Genomic DNA, 15,424 nt, shown 5'->3' with positions numbered 1-15,424 from the left:
AACAACGTAATGCGACAGGAAAGGATTATGGATCCTTTTGCGTGCTTTTGAGGAGACACAACCACACACGGTATTGAATGTACTATTTACGTTATTTTGAATCCCTGAGAGGATAAACTTATCTTCGTATTGCTGAATTATTCAGTCAGAATTTTTTGTGGGCCAAAAAGGAGAGTCAAGGCCAAAGAGAGGCCCAAATTTTTAAAAAAATCGCATAAAATAAATATGTATATCAGACGTGATATAATTTTCTTTCTTTATTCAGTATTTTAGAATCAAAAAATACTACATTCTCTCTTACAACTTTGTAAAGGTATTATTTCATTTAAATAATAAAAAAAGGGGGAATTACCACTGAATTTTAAGACAACATTTTGCTCACTATTATACTTTTGGCTCATTACTACCCAACAGACCGAGGGCTCCTATCTTTGAAATCTTTGACTTACAAATGCCTAGTGTCTTTCCCGTTCCTCCAATCTTCGTTAAATTCCAGTAGGAGTAATTTGAGGCCCGGCTCAAGATAAGCAGCCAACTTCGGCCGGAGTGAGTTTTTAAGTTGGACGTTTTTGTATGAAAAAGAACTACAATATATTTCCTTTTAGTATAACACTGGAAAAAAAACACATTGGATCTAGAGTCCAGACTCTTAAAAACATCGACAAGGAAAAGTACTCTTGATTCAATCAGAATCTAGCTTGAACCAAGAACCAAGCCTCCTAATTTAAGCGGATTTCGTTTCGATTCAAGGAAAAATCCGATTGAATCAAGAATATTTTTTCTTGTCAATGTTTTCAAGAGTCTGGACTCTAGATCCAACGTGTTTTTTTTTTTTTTTTTTTTTTTTTTTTTCAGTGAAATACGTCCAACTCAGACGTTCGGGACGCGAATCGCTTCTTGACGAATCGAAAGAGCGCTTGCGAACGCTGCTTCGGGCGCGAAATAACGTATCTCCAACGGGAACCGCGCACGGATCCACGCTGCCGTGCTAAGGAAGAACGCCGTATGAACATTCGAGAGTTGTCACATTTCTTTCAATAAAATGTTTATTTTTGAGGAAAGTTATGAATATTTGCCCTTGAAATTTTCAGGAACTTTAGGTGAACGCGTACAAAATAATCGGAAAAATCGAAAGGTAAATATTCATAAATTTACCAGGAGATTCGTTTTTTATCAAAGGAAATTTGGCGACGCCAGAAGGTTTATACGGCGTTTTTCCTTATCACGGCAGCACGGTTCTCGCACGAAGTTCCGGATCAAATTTGACAAGGCGACTAGGAAGTTTTCCGGAGAAAATCCGAGGAAGTTTTCCCGTTCGGAGGGACCGTGGCTCTAGCGACTTGGATTCGGAGGAGGACGGAATCGTACGCAACGCGGCGCACGTTGAGGGGAGCGCGGGACCGAGCTAGGGAGCCCGAACTGCCGTGCACAGGGGTTGAAAAACAGTAAAACTCTCCCCTGCACTAACCTACCCCAAACCCCAGCAGCGACGCTCCCTTCGAAAGCAAAGCCTCGCGTAAGCCGAGTCCGTAGCCCGTAGGCCCGAGGAACGCAGCTATATCGATCACACAACGCGGTGTTGCCACGTCGACGCCAAAGCCCATTTCTCATCGAGAAGTTACGGGTAGAGTCCCTTTATACTGAGAGTCAAGACAATGCGAATCCATTTCTGATTGGTTAACCGGATTTTAGGCCTTCACAGTGTCACAAACGGGAATAAAGATTAGATTTTCACCAATTGCAAAGATTATAATCTGGAATGGACCGAGGAATTTCGGGTTCGACAAGGAGCAAACGGAATGAGAGAAGGAACGGAGAAAGGAATGTAAGAATGAGCCGATCAAAGATTACGAAAAACGTTCAATTTCTGTAATCTTTATTCCCGTTTGTGACTCCATGAGGGGTGTTGTCTTGACTCTCAGTATAAAGGGGCTCTAGTTACGGGGAGCAGAATTCACACGAAAATTGGCGCGCGCATTGCTAATTCGTCATCGCGTTGGACCAATATAAACATAGACAATACGTTTTCAAGACCCTGTACTATCTATTACGCGTTATAATGAGTGAGACAGAAGTTAAACTTGGAATATTATTCGCCTAATGAAGATTATTGAGCAAAAAGTTAAATAAAAGTCAGTTGATGATGAATGATGAATGTCGGTAAGTTATTGCGAATTAGGTTAGTATTGCCAAAGCAATTGCCCGGCGCTATTTGGTCATGCCCTGGAAATAAATGTCTCTTGGATCCAGAGTCCATACTCTAAAAAAAATTGGGCAAGGAAAATAATCTTGATTCGATCGGACTTTTGCTTGAATCAAAAGAAAATCCGCTTAAATTAAAAGCCTCGGCTTTCCATTCAAGCGAAAATTCGATTGAATCCAGCGTATTTTTTCTTGTCGAATGTTTTTAAAGTCTGGACTCTAAATCCGAGGGTTTTTTTCAGTGTGAGTTGCCATTAGAGAATCTGAGCGTTGATTTCCGAAAGCGACTTCTACACTACATAACAGGAAAGATAGGATAACGGAGTCAGCTTCGGTCATCTCTCAGGAGAATCACTTCTTTAAAAGATTTCGCCCCCGGGTGGGCTCGAACCACCAACCTTTCGGTTAACAGCCGAACGCGCTAGCCGATTGCGCCACGGAGGCCGGTGTTAAGCCGCGATTACAATCTTACATCTAGTAGAAAAGAGAGTCATTTCTTATCGAGGCCCGTTCCATTTTGATGCTGATACAGCATTTTTTTGTTCGCTTATCTTTAAATTATAATTGAAAGCACCAACGATTTGCAGACAAAGTCTTTCCTGGTGTAGTGTTATAAAAATGCGAATCAAATGAGATTAACGGCGAAAACCAATTTCACATTTATTGAATAGTGCATCTCTGATTACAGTGTTGTGAATGTCCGCTTACGTTTAGCTAGTCAAGACACAGAATCCAAGTGATAAAATAGTTCTTATGTAGGAGAGTAAAGCTTAATCCATAAACAAGAACCGGGTGCAGCGTCTTTTGAGGAGGGTTTTGAAGAATAATTGACGAAAACACCCCTTTTTTTCCAAAATATTTCGTTTCTCTGGTAGAACACCACCCGGTGTGACGTCACTAGGCGGAACTTGTCGAGTTCCAGTCACCATTTTCTCTTAAATGCCCAGCATAACGCTTGGATTGTTCATAACCAGCCTTTATTATTTTTCACATCAACGTGAGCATACACTGAAATTCACAGCCCGATTTGACAACGATGGGAGCCCGCGTATCCCGTGCAAGATGTGATGAGGGGTGGCAGCTCAAGGGAGGATTGAGGGGGGGGGGGAGCTCGAAAAGTGCTTTCAGAAATCATCATTACGCCGCGACGATGCCTCACCCGTGCTTGCGAAAGCTCACACCTACCGCCTCACGCGTCAGGACTTGCCCAGGGTTCATCCCCAATTTTTTTGGTAAAAAATCGCTGGAGGCGTGGGCACATCATCACTTCCCCGCGAATAAAAGCGAGGCAAAATAAAACTCTCAGGCCTCGAGGCTAAACAGCATGAAATGGACACAGTTCTGAAAAAGCTCGTACGAGTGAAAATACTTTCACTGCAGAACTTGAAATTGTATGTTGGTGTGAACATCACATTGAAATAAGGCACTGCAGCCCAATTCTCGCGTTGATAGAAGAATTGAGGTAAGATTATTGATGGCCAAGGGAGTAAATTTTTGCAATTTTTAACGGCGGCGTATTAAGTTGTAAGATCTGCAGCAATTTCACGATGCCTCTGTAATACTGAATACAGGATACATATAATGGCAGCTTATTCATGAGGGCATGTTCATGGAAAATAATTTCCCAGTCAAACTGCTTGACTTCCAGTAACTTAAACTATAGATAAAACTGAACTGAAAATAGATGTTATATTCTGAGATTAGGAATCAAGGTACATACATCGAAAGTTCAGTTTTGCAAACCGAACGGTTCGATCGATAATTTATTGCGGCATTATTCATGATTCTGAGCTATCTATTCACACTTTCCAAGCTAGGAGCTGTCTGCAAAATAAACTAAGATATGAGTGTATAAAGCCTTATTATATCTTGAGTTACGAGTTACTCAAACTGCTATAAATCGAAACTCACTTCCTCACAAAACATGCGAACACCCACTTAACAAGGATAAAAGCCTGGATCACGTCGAAATTCGGAAAATGTCACTCAAGGGGCGAACAATCGAGCTCTCTGATGATTTACTCGAGACCGGTGGTTCGCAGGGCGCCGAGCCGGAGGGACGAGGCTGGCAGCCAGCGCGCGCGGCCCCGCAAATTACGTGTTTTCGATGCGACTGTGTTTTGACAAGTTATTTATTCGCACGAAATGGGTGCGGTAAAATATTCCCGAATGCGAAATCGGTCCTGCCCTCAGGTCGGCACGGTAGCCCCAGGGCTCCTGATCCATGGATAAAAATCTGAAAACAGCTTTGATTCTCGTTGAGCGCTGTTGCCATTTTATAAACTTGAACTTCAACAGCCTCTGATAAACAAATATTTTTCATTATCCTCATCATAAAGTTGTCAACAATGATCAGAAAAGGGCACGTGCAAGCAACTCGGGATGAGAGATCGACGCAAATCAAAGGTCAATCTGATGATCGCTGCCGGAACACAATAGAACAGCATCGTAGCGAATCCTGATCCGTGGGTGAGGATCCTGGCTCCTTTTGAGTTTTCAGGATCCTCAGTGTGATAGGCATTACGCATGTAGTGCTGTTGTTCATGGTGCATTGCGACACGACATTGAGAAATTCTCGGGACAAAACATTTTTATTTCAATCGTCTTTCGCTTTTTTCAGCGAGAACAGCTTCTTCAGGAAAGCTTTGTCAAGCTGTGTGACAACTATTCGGGGGCAAGAATTCACGGAAGACATTTCATGCGTAGGATAAGGATTTTCCTTTGGTTTAGGCTGGCTGGTGCTGAGGTTTAGTAACTTAAAGTTCATTAAGCTTTCAGGAGTTTGAAAGATTTTGAAGTTTTTCATTGGAATTTGACTCACTTGATGCAAGATCGCGGGTGATGTGTAAACTTCAGGGGAGGATGAATGGTGACAAAGAGAATACTGACCTGAAACACACAAAATACAGAACATTATAGATTTTAATGTATTTATAAGAGCGAAAATATTCTAAGGAATTCAGTGCTATAGATTATTTCGGAAAATTTGCAACGAGTGAAAAATAATAAAGTAGCGTTTCATAAAGTTTCTCCGCTTTTAGAATGCAGAATTTCTGGTGGGAGATTTGTAAAATGAGTGGGAGTCGAAATGCCGTACTTTTATCGTTAAACCTCCTCATGTGTTTTGAAACCCTGGATAGATTCAACAACTTACAAGAATGAAAGAGAGCCAAAATCAGATACCTCATTATCGCACGCTCAATGTAGTTGGGCAATGAGCGGTTGAGGCAGAAATGATTCGCCTTCAACCGATCGAATATGCAAAATGCCTACGTCCACGCTCAAATAGTTGCGTGACCAAACTAAACCCAATCCTTGATGTGTACTCTCCTTCCATTTACATTTCAAGACTTCAAAATGTGTTATTCTGTCGGTATAGGAGCAGACTCATCCTCTTTGGTATATGCAACGTATGAAGAGCACTATTTTCAAATAGAAACATTGGCCTTGGTTTTATAGCACCGATTAAAGTCGCGAATATAGTCTCCTATTTGAACTGAGATTCATTACTTTGAATTCTCGTTTTCGATTAGGGCTTCCTCTCCGTATTCGAATGAAAATACATCATTCCGCTTCCACATGTGCCTTAAATTTTCGGAGAAAAATTTGATGGCTTGGGGTGTGTGACGTCAACCGAGAAACATCTGGGGATATCGATACGATTTTAAAAAAGGACTTGACTCGTTACGTTCATCACAAATCATGCTCTGGGACTGGTCAGTAATTCTGAAGAATCTGTAGAAAATCTGAAGCCTTCATTCACATCTTAATTCATCATGCTAACAACCTATTGTGTACGTAAACTAGATAAAGACCTTTTCCGCCTTTTGAGAGAGTTTTATAGCCTTGTTTCCCACTTGAAAATGAAGCTACCGGTGCCCCAACTTCGTTGTTTTGTCCGTCGCTTTGTCATGCAGATTTATTACGTAAGATCGAGAGCGTTTGTTTGTCCGAGTTTTTTTACGGTAATTCCCTTGAGATCCAAAAATCTGTCATGCTTTGAAATAACGCCGTATGAGCATTCTCATGCTGCCAAATGTAATCAAGTAAAACGAGTAATTACAGTCTAAATTAGGAATGATTTTCTTAGGATTTTTCAGGGGCGTAAAATTAAATTGCTGGTAAAATTCTCCAAAAAACAAAAAAAAAAAAAATGACGAGTTGGTTTCAGATCTGCATAATACCGGAAGACTCTTCACACTTCTTGAAGGTCCTTACGTCCTTTTTTCTTGGCATGACCGAATACGTGGATTGAAGCGAAGGAGACAACGCGATGGGACTACGACCACATGTTTTTTATCGTTGGCTGAGAAGAAAGCCGAAAAAATGAAAGGTTTCGTTCCCTGACCTGCCTCACTGCACCCCCTGGGCACGCTACACACAGCTGCCGGGCCGCCTGACAAGCTGCATAGAAGACAGGCCTCTTACTTGCCAAGTTGCCGGGAAATCAACATTTTTTCCCATAGTACTGGGTATGAAGTGTGTTAGTCTCTTCACCCAAGCTAGCAACACTGACAGGCCTGCTTTTTTAGTGCAGCCGGAAAACAACGAGTGTTTTGAGTTCGTATGAATACAGATTACCCTTATTCGGGAACGTTAAAAAGGCTCAGTGGAACGTGCCTGCAGGCACAGTGAATAATGCAACCTTCCTCGTGGACGGAAGTGGGTTCCAAGGATTAAAGGAGGAAAGCTGCATTTTCATCTTGATTAAAATTGCATCTGCGATCGCAAAGAATGCACTATTTTTTTTCTAAAGAAAAGGTCTGCTCTGTTTTCATTATAATTAACAATTCCATGTACAATGCGCCTACAATCTAAGCAATGTATTCGAGTGAGGCAAAGTCAAACTCGGCGGTCAATGCTATTGGTGGTGGATGAGCAACTTGTAGAGCAAAAAATCAGATAAAATCTGCCTTTTGATACATTACGGGGAGGACTTTCCAAGGCGCGATAGTGCAAATTACGTTCTAGGCCAACTCTTCGGTCACGAATCATCAATAGTCAAATCTGAGCGTTGACTTCTTAAACTTCTGAAAGTAACTTAAAACTTCGGAGAAGACAGCAGTGTGTAAAATACTTCGTCTACTCGGCGGCGGTAGGCGAATTTTTCCAACGTGCCGCAACATCGGCGTGGGAAAAGTGCTCAACAGATGATCGAGCGTAAATAAACGTCGGAGGCTGCGATGACTCGGTCAACGTCGGCGAAAGTAAGGCACCGAAGGGCGCATAATCGGCCGATGGGGGGGGGGGGGGGGCTCGGGCGGGGGGTCTGGAGCTAGGGGACTCGGAGGGGGGGGGGGGGCGTCGGTGGGAATAATTCAGCCGAGCGAAATGGCACAAACGCGCCCGGGCCCGAGAAAAAAGGAAAAAGGAAAAAGGAAAAAGGAAAGGCGAAAAATCTATACCGATGTCTTGCCGGATGTGAGTATTCCGGGACTCGATGCTCAACCGCCGCACGGTGGAACGAGTAGATAGGAGAGGTCGGACATAATTTGGAAACTTTGAAAGCTTATAACTCCGTTAATGCAAAACTTTGAGGTTCTAAAAGTGGTTTTATTGGTTTCCTCGTAAAATTTTCTTTTAGAAACACCTCTTGCAATTTAAAATAAGACGAAATAAACATCAAAATTTGCAGTTTTAGTCAAAAATTGTATGTCTGACCTCTCAAATTGACTCGATCCACTGTGCGCCGTTGCCAGCGTAAGAGACGAAGAGCGATTTCGAGGAGCGATACATACATGGAGAAAAAAATTCCGTTCATATTGAACACCGAAGTTTTCAGATCCAGGTTTCGAAACTTTCGGGTACCTGAACCGAAAGGGTGCGTGGTTCAATACGAACCGAAGTTAAATACCTGTCGCCAAACTTTGTCCTCGCTGTATTGGGTCGATTTTAACAGATGGTAACTAAGTTACACCCGGATCGAACCGAGAATAGATTTGAGGTTGTATTCCTCGATAGAAACTCAGCGTTTGAGATAATATTTTAGGCCAATTATCACGTGAAAAAAAGTTTTCTCGATTTAGATTTTTGTCGGAAGACTGAACTCAGAACTATTTCAACTCCCTTTTTCCTCTTTTTTCCTTAAAAAAAGATGAAAACCTCCTTCCTTCTATACTGGGTGATTCAGTCCAATTTTCTTTCGTTAAATGCCACCAAAATGTGACTACATAATCTACAATTGAAAAAGAAACAGAAAAGATAATTTAGGTCTAACGTCATTGGAGAGGCGGGTGAAACCAATTTTCCAGTTGATTTTTTTTGACTTTTCCAGGTTTTCCAGGCCACCGAAAACCCGGAAAGTACCAAGGTTCTATGAGTCGATCTCCTTAAACGGTAAAGGGTTGGAATATTGCGAGCATTTGCCCAATATGACAACGCTGAGCTGGGGAAGCGAGGGTTGGTCGCGGGGAGCAGAGCCCTGCGCTTTTCGCTTTTCTGATCGATACAGCGTCAGGGTTTGGACGGAGGGCCGCTCGTTGGGGGTGCGGGAGGGGCGAAGGCAGGGGGCGCGGGGCGCGGGGGTGGCAAGGCCTCGAACTTGAAACTGGGACACAGGCCAAGACACTTAAAATCACAGATAACACTCTCTGCCGGCAATTTGAATGCCGGCTCCCGCCCTTGGGCTCCACGCCCGGCTCGTTAAACCTTTGGAAAAGAATCGATGATAATCGACTCTTAACCATAGCTTCTAGTGTGAATCATCGTTAGCCGAGGATTCAAGCATCACCGCTTTCCCGGTTTTGAGGTTAGGTCTACGGTTTCGTTCCAAAAAAGGCAGATCAGCATGAGGAAAGTCCTTAAGGATCACAAAATTCCTTGATTTCTAAACGTCTTCACTTTTATCAGATTTTCTGGAATTTTGGAGGGAAAAACTTCCTGAAATATATCTAAAAGAGCCACAGAAATTTTGCAATAGAATCAAATAGACCGATTTTCAGGAAATTTTCTGACTTTTGAAAGAATATGGGATGATTCATCCCGATTGAAAAGTTCTGAACTTTCCCCGTTTTTTCCAACTGTATGGGCTCACTTATTTTACATCACTTTTTCGAAAATTTGGAGCATGAAAATGCTTTCCACCACGAGACATGTGCGATAAAAAATGAAAGCGCAATCCGAGTAAAAGTTTCATAAGTTTCGCCAAAGCAAGAAGATACAAGGTTCAATGGCTTCATTCTTGCATTTCACGGTTAAGTAACACACACTAACTTTTCCTCGTTTCCCCTATGACATTTTCCAAAAGTAGCTTTTACAGTATTGAGAAGATAATCGCTGACGTCTCTAAAATGGATTGTCTGCTTAGGCATGAGACTTGTAGATAACAAACAATATCCTAAATAGTTTTGCGTTCAGGTTATTTTACATCCATGTTGTGTCCATTCCCATTCCCTCTGGGGGAAAGTTTTCAGGCCGACTCCTTGCATTCAAAATGATGACTTAGAATCGTTTTAAAAATCAAATCAGTTGGACTCGACAGCCGGACTGCCGGGCGCAGCTGCTGCAAATGGACGTGGCGAAAAAAAACTGAGATGTGCCGTGAGTGATACGAACACATCGTAAAAGCGCAAGGGCTCGCACATTCAATCTAATCACCGGCGATAAAATAAATCCCACCTCGAAATGCCCATCAGGATTTCAATTTGCGGGCCGAACCACCGAGCAGAGACACATAAACTTGAGCGATCTCAAATGCTGCCGAAAATTTTAATCGCAGCAATCGAGTTTAGCCGACAGGCCAATGATTCAAACCTTGTTATACCACAGCCCATCCTCCGGCCCGAACGTCGTTCCCAAGACGAAAGAGCGTAAGTTCATCCCGTGGTTGCAAAATTTACTCGTAGAATTCAGTTTGTTAGTACCAAGTTTCCATAATTTCTTTATTACTCAATTTCCTCACTTTTTCGTTTTTCCCTGAATCTAGAGTTTTCAAATTCTCTCACTTTACCCTCATTTTCCCAAAATTTTGAGGGAAACTCCTATTCAATTTTTTTCTGTAAATCATTTAATTCTCCTCACATTTGCTGAACTTGAAACAATATTTTCACTTTTTAAAGTTAAAAGTACGCGGTAAAAAACTCCCGGAGTTGTTCGCATTCACTTGAATGAAATTGTTGCGCAGATACGATATTCACGAGATCCCCTGAATTATCCGAATGATTCCCTGACTTTCCCAGTTCGCTGCATAATCCCTGACTTCTCTCGACTTTTTAGATTTCCAGACCTCCTGCAACCCCAAATTTATGACTCTTCAAATCCTGTCCGAAATTTTGCTGATTTTAGGGCGCGGTCAAAAGAAAAATCAGTGGTATCCTCAGTTGGAAAATTCCAACAAATTATTCGTGATGGTAAAATTTTCGATTGGAAATTTGGCGATGTCGGAAATTAGATACGTTCTTTCGTCTGGAAAATGACGAGACGAGAGTGTTCATCATTGATGAAGAATATTGCAATTTCGTTCTCGATGCAAAAATCACAGCTTTCAACTTGGGACCGGTCGGATGAAGAAGAGGTGTAAAAAGCTGTCAAATGCACGTGAACCTGTGGTCGTTAAAAGGGAACAGATTCATTTCCGGTTAACCAACGAGTGCGCAAAGATTACGAGCACTTCGGGACTCATCCGCGAATGCACTTGTGTCCTTTTAACGACCCCGCGGGGCAAAATGAGGAATTAAATATGACGAGCCGGTGGTAATGGCGCCGGATGGCTACAGCGTTGCCTATTTTCACCGGAAGGCTGTCGGTTGTTGCGAAGTTATTCTGGCTGATTTTAATAAAACGGTTGCGGCGTTGGTCTTATCAAATACTGCGATCAGGGCGGTGGGGAGGCGCGAGGCCTGAAATTATTTGACAATTTTCGAATAAATTGCGCCTTTATCGGGGGCTTTATCGGATGATCCCGGCTTCCAAACGTCATAAATGCGGAGTTGATCTTCGCCGCAGGCCAGCGATTGGGACGTAAATAACGAAAGTGGTGGCCAGCGTGACTGGTGTGGCGGTTTTTTCGACGCTGTCGCCCGAGTGTTCGCTAAAAGACTGGTTATTCTGTAAAATCAGTTTTCGAAACAAAAAATGTTACCTTCTCAACTTCAATTTCAGTCTGGCGAGTTCGCCTCAGACGAAGAAGAATCTCAGATGTACTGATCTTAAAATCTAGGAACTACATCCTGGATCAGGAGCAATTGGACGAAATTCTGCTAAATGGAACTAGGTGCATTACGACGTGAGCCCTGTTATGCGTGTATTATTATGGGTCTCAGGGCTCATGTCTTAATGCACATAGTTCTGTTTGGCAGAAATACGTCCAATTGATCCTCGATCTGGCGCTGACAAACGCACCCACGACCTCAATATTTAGGGATAAACGGTGTGGTCATACGACACCGAATATGATTTTTCTGCCTACTGTTACATTATCCACGAATACCAAGCATAACTTATTGTAAGTCCAAAAGGTCACATTTAAAAATTGGTCAAAAAGCGTTGGATGCCACAGTTACAGAAGCCTGTCAAACACTTCTTGTCACTTAAGAAAAAATAAACAAAAATAGAAAAAGTATAATGTAATTTCAGATCATTTGGTTTACACACTGTTTAATAAACATCTGATAAATGAATGATGAGAGATAGTGTCAGAATAAAACGCAAACAAAGCACAATAAACAGATTACAAGAACAACTGAGGGTGCATTGACTGCTTTGAATTGCATAATTATTAATTAAGCGAGTTATTATCAGCACGTATCTTGATAACAATTTCGAAATCAGAGATGCCATTTAAAGTCAAATTAGACTCCCTCTTCCAGTGGCGCTTCCTGACCGAACATTTGAGAGGAACCAAAATCGGCACATAGAAGGTGCAGAGATCACTCATAATTCAACTTCGCCTTCAATTATCGAGGTAGGCTACAAACCATCCTCCGAGATTCAATTTCCCCTACATTACACCTTGCCTCGCATGAAAATACTTCCAACTTCAACGTAGCGGTCCAGAGGCTACCTCGAATTTCCTAATCGATCCTGAATTAACTACGATGATAAATTGATAATAAGAAAATAATAATGCACTCCCGGATTTTTTAGGGTTGGCATTACGCTTCTCTACAAGCTGATAACAGTGGCGTGGCTTGCTTTGCGATATATCGATTGTTATGCCATTTATACCTATGGAAAAGGATCGATAAACAGGGTGTTCGCCAAGGCGGATAAAGAATGGTGGTCGCATTTCGATTTTGGCTGCCATGTTGAAGCGTTGTGACGTCAGGAGGGTACGGGTTTTGCCGTGCAATCCGAGGTTGAGTCGGCCCCCGGCCTCGGCCAGCCATGTACCAAATGTACCCGATACCGTGTGACGTCCAGAGTGTACGAAATGCGACCACCATTCTTTATCCGCCTTGGGTGTTCGCAGCGAACACCTTAATAATCGATTCTTTACCATAGGTTCAAATGGCATAACAATCGATAAATCGCAATTCACGCCACGCCACCGGCTGAAAACTCCCGAGTCATCCTGAAAAATAACGAGTCTGAATTTCGAAATAACCACCGGACGGCAACATGGATTTGAGGAGACTGCACGGAGAGGAAGTTAGCCGGTGCACGTCGGTCCAACGGGGGAGCCCCGGAGATAGGGGAGGGGTGGGGGCGGAAGGGGGCGGGGGTGGGGTCCTCTGCTTTAAAATTACACCCTGGCACTAGACTACCTCAACGTGAAGGAAATAAAAATGCAGGAGGAGCTGCAGTCCGTGACGCGACGGAGCCGCCAAGTATTGGAACGTCAAGTCGGAGGAACTTCTATTCGATTTTTCGTTCAACTGCTCCCCCTCAGAATTTCGTGTTCAAGCACTGCGGAAGTTATCGTGTGCTTACACGTCAAATTTGAAAATATGAATATCTACCTCACGCTCTCTGCTTTTTCGAGGGACTACTAGCCTTGGAATGAATTCATGCACGAGTGCAGACAGATTAACCTCGAGAGACATATCAAAATATTTTCCTGAGCGGAGAAACGAGTAGAAGTTACTGGGTGTTCCACTGAGGAGGCCACTGTAACACGACGAGAACAATAATTGGAGTCACTTGCCTTTCGTACAGCGTGATACAACTATATCAGCTTCTGAGCCGCTCAAATTGTATCCATCGAGTTGAAGGCGAACTTGATTCCTAACTCCTTTTCTAGGTTATGCGAGGGTGGGACTACATTCCGGTTTTAGCGACTTATCTTAATGTCAACATCAAAACATCTTTCTGCGCGGAGAATCGAGTAAAAGTTACTCGACGTTCCGCTGTGCTGGGCATTAAAAACACAAAGATTGCATGAAAAGTCACTCGTCCCTGGAAATCACGCTGGACCGCGATGGATGCATCAATGGTATCCGTCGAGGTTACGACGCACGCAGATGTAAATTTCCGGTTGGATCAACAGGGATTCCCGTTAAAAATGCCACGTCAGGAATTTCTCGTTGTACCAATGGAAAATATCCTTGTTTCAACTAGTGGTCGCTTTTGAGGGTTTTCCGGTTGATTCAACGAGAATTCCTGTCGCGGTATATTTGATGGGAGCATTTGCTTCAGTGCGGGGCTTTCGCTGACAGGTCGTTATTTCTTTCGAATACGGCACAACCTGGCAGCTACGCCACCACTCGAGCCCTGGAACGCATCCGAAGACGACAACGCGGTGATAATAAGACGAACAAATAGAGAGCGAGAGATATAGTGCGGGGACCGGGACCAGAAAATAAACCTCCGGAATCTTATTTTCAGTCGGGTCTTTTTTACGGTCCTGAAAGGAGTAAAAATATCGTGAGAGCCCGTGACCTTGGGCACTGGCATCGCGGCAGATGCGAGCGGGGCTCGAGCTATCCCTCACCTCGGGAGGCACGGCGCGGCGCAGGGCGAAAGTGAAACTCCCGCGTCGTTGCCGGAATTCAGGGTAGTCCAGTCCCTGAACACAGTCAGTTTGAAAGGAAATTTAGGGTAGCTTCAAACTATAAGGTTATCTTTACCCAAATGGAAAAGGACTGTTAAACTAGAGAGGGATTTCTTCGAGTGGGAGAGAAAGAGAAGAAAATTATACTAATAGAAAAACTCTGATCGCCGAAATTCAAGGAAGTCCAGGGTAGGCCCTGAACGCAGTCACTTTGAAAGGGAATTTAGGGTAGCTTCATACTATAGGGTTATCTTTACACAAGTGGAGAAGGACTGTTAGACTAGAGAAGGATTTCTTCGAGTGGGGGAGAAAGAGAAGAAAATAGACTTACAGAAAAACTCTGATTACCTCTTGGCGAAATATCCATCGTCTGTTTGAATTTCACCTCGGATTTTTGAAAAATGGTTTTTTTTCATTTCGTGTTAAACATGAAACCAAACAGCACTTGTGCTGTTCCGATTGCTTGTTTAAAAACACAATTTAAGGCCAGAGCTCGGTGGAAAAGGGTACCATTTTATTCAAAAGAGCATAGATTGTAACCCTATCAGGGTAAAGTCTGGACTTCCTGCCGTTTTACGTCTGATGACGTCATTTTTTCCCCAATTAATGCTATCTCACAACCCCCAGTTTTGTTTTATTTTTTACGAAGAAGATAAATTATTCTGTTTTAGCTGTATCCGCCCTTTCGTCGATTGAATTAAGGGAATTTTGAGGCAAACTAAACTTTGAAATCGAGCGTTACTACTGTTTGGCAGTAGTCGCGTCATTGGGATCAAAACCAATAGTTCCGGTCGGCTGAGAGGGTTAAAAAGCGTGTTTTTCGGTGCGAGAAGGCAACGCAGCGAGAGGAGAGGGCGCACGGCGCAGCACCACTTCCCCAAAGCGGGTTGTGTTGGAGTGGGTCAGAACTCGGGCGCGCCAGCCCCGACCCTGCGAGCGTCGATCCTTCCGCGCAGGATCCTCGCTTCCACCTTCCCGGGGTCCCGGGTCCCGGGTGCGGAACGCCCGGCTTCCACGACCGCAGCGCGGCCCGTAATTAAAATCCACCGCGTTCCGGCGACGTAAAATGTGTCAATTAAACAAAGGCTCCTTCCTGCACGCGCTCCACTCCAGCGCCGGGCCCGCTCGCCGTAATTCCGGACAATGCGAATAAATCTCCGTCACATCTGCCGCCCGGAACCCGCCGGAGGAGCCGCGGAAAAAATAAATAAAAAATAAAAAAATAACCCCCTGGATCCGTCGTCACGCGGTGTTCGTACGGAACCGGATTCCAGAGACCTGAAAATTTGAGCG

General features: G+C 43.4%; 1 protein-coding gene and 1 non-coding gene across 4 annotated transcripts in view; both read right to left on the bottom strand.

Annotated features, from left to right (window-relative positions):
• Positions 1-15,424, bottom strand: part of LOC109039439 (hdc homolog, cell cycle regulator) — a 298,819-nt gene that overhangs the window by 137,749 nt on the left and 145,646 nt on the right. The window lies entirely within an intron of this gene.
• Positions 2,573-2,646, bottom strand: TRNAN-GUU (transfer RNA asparagine (anticodon GUU)). The gene has a single exon. It is a non-coding gene; the product is annotated as a tRNA-Asn (tRNA).

Source organism: Bemisia tabaci, chromosome 1 (assembly GCF_918797505.1).
Source record: "Bemisia tabaci chromosome 1, PGI_BMITA_v3".
NCBI lineage: Eukaryota > Metazoa > Arthropoda > Insecta > Hemiptera > Aleyrodidae > Bemisia > Bemisia tabaci.
The sequence above is the reverse complement of the archived record's forward strand: the minus strand, read 5'-3'. Positions and strand labels throughout refer to the sequence as shown.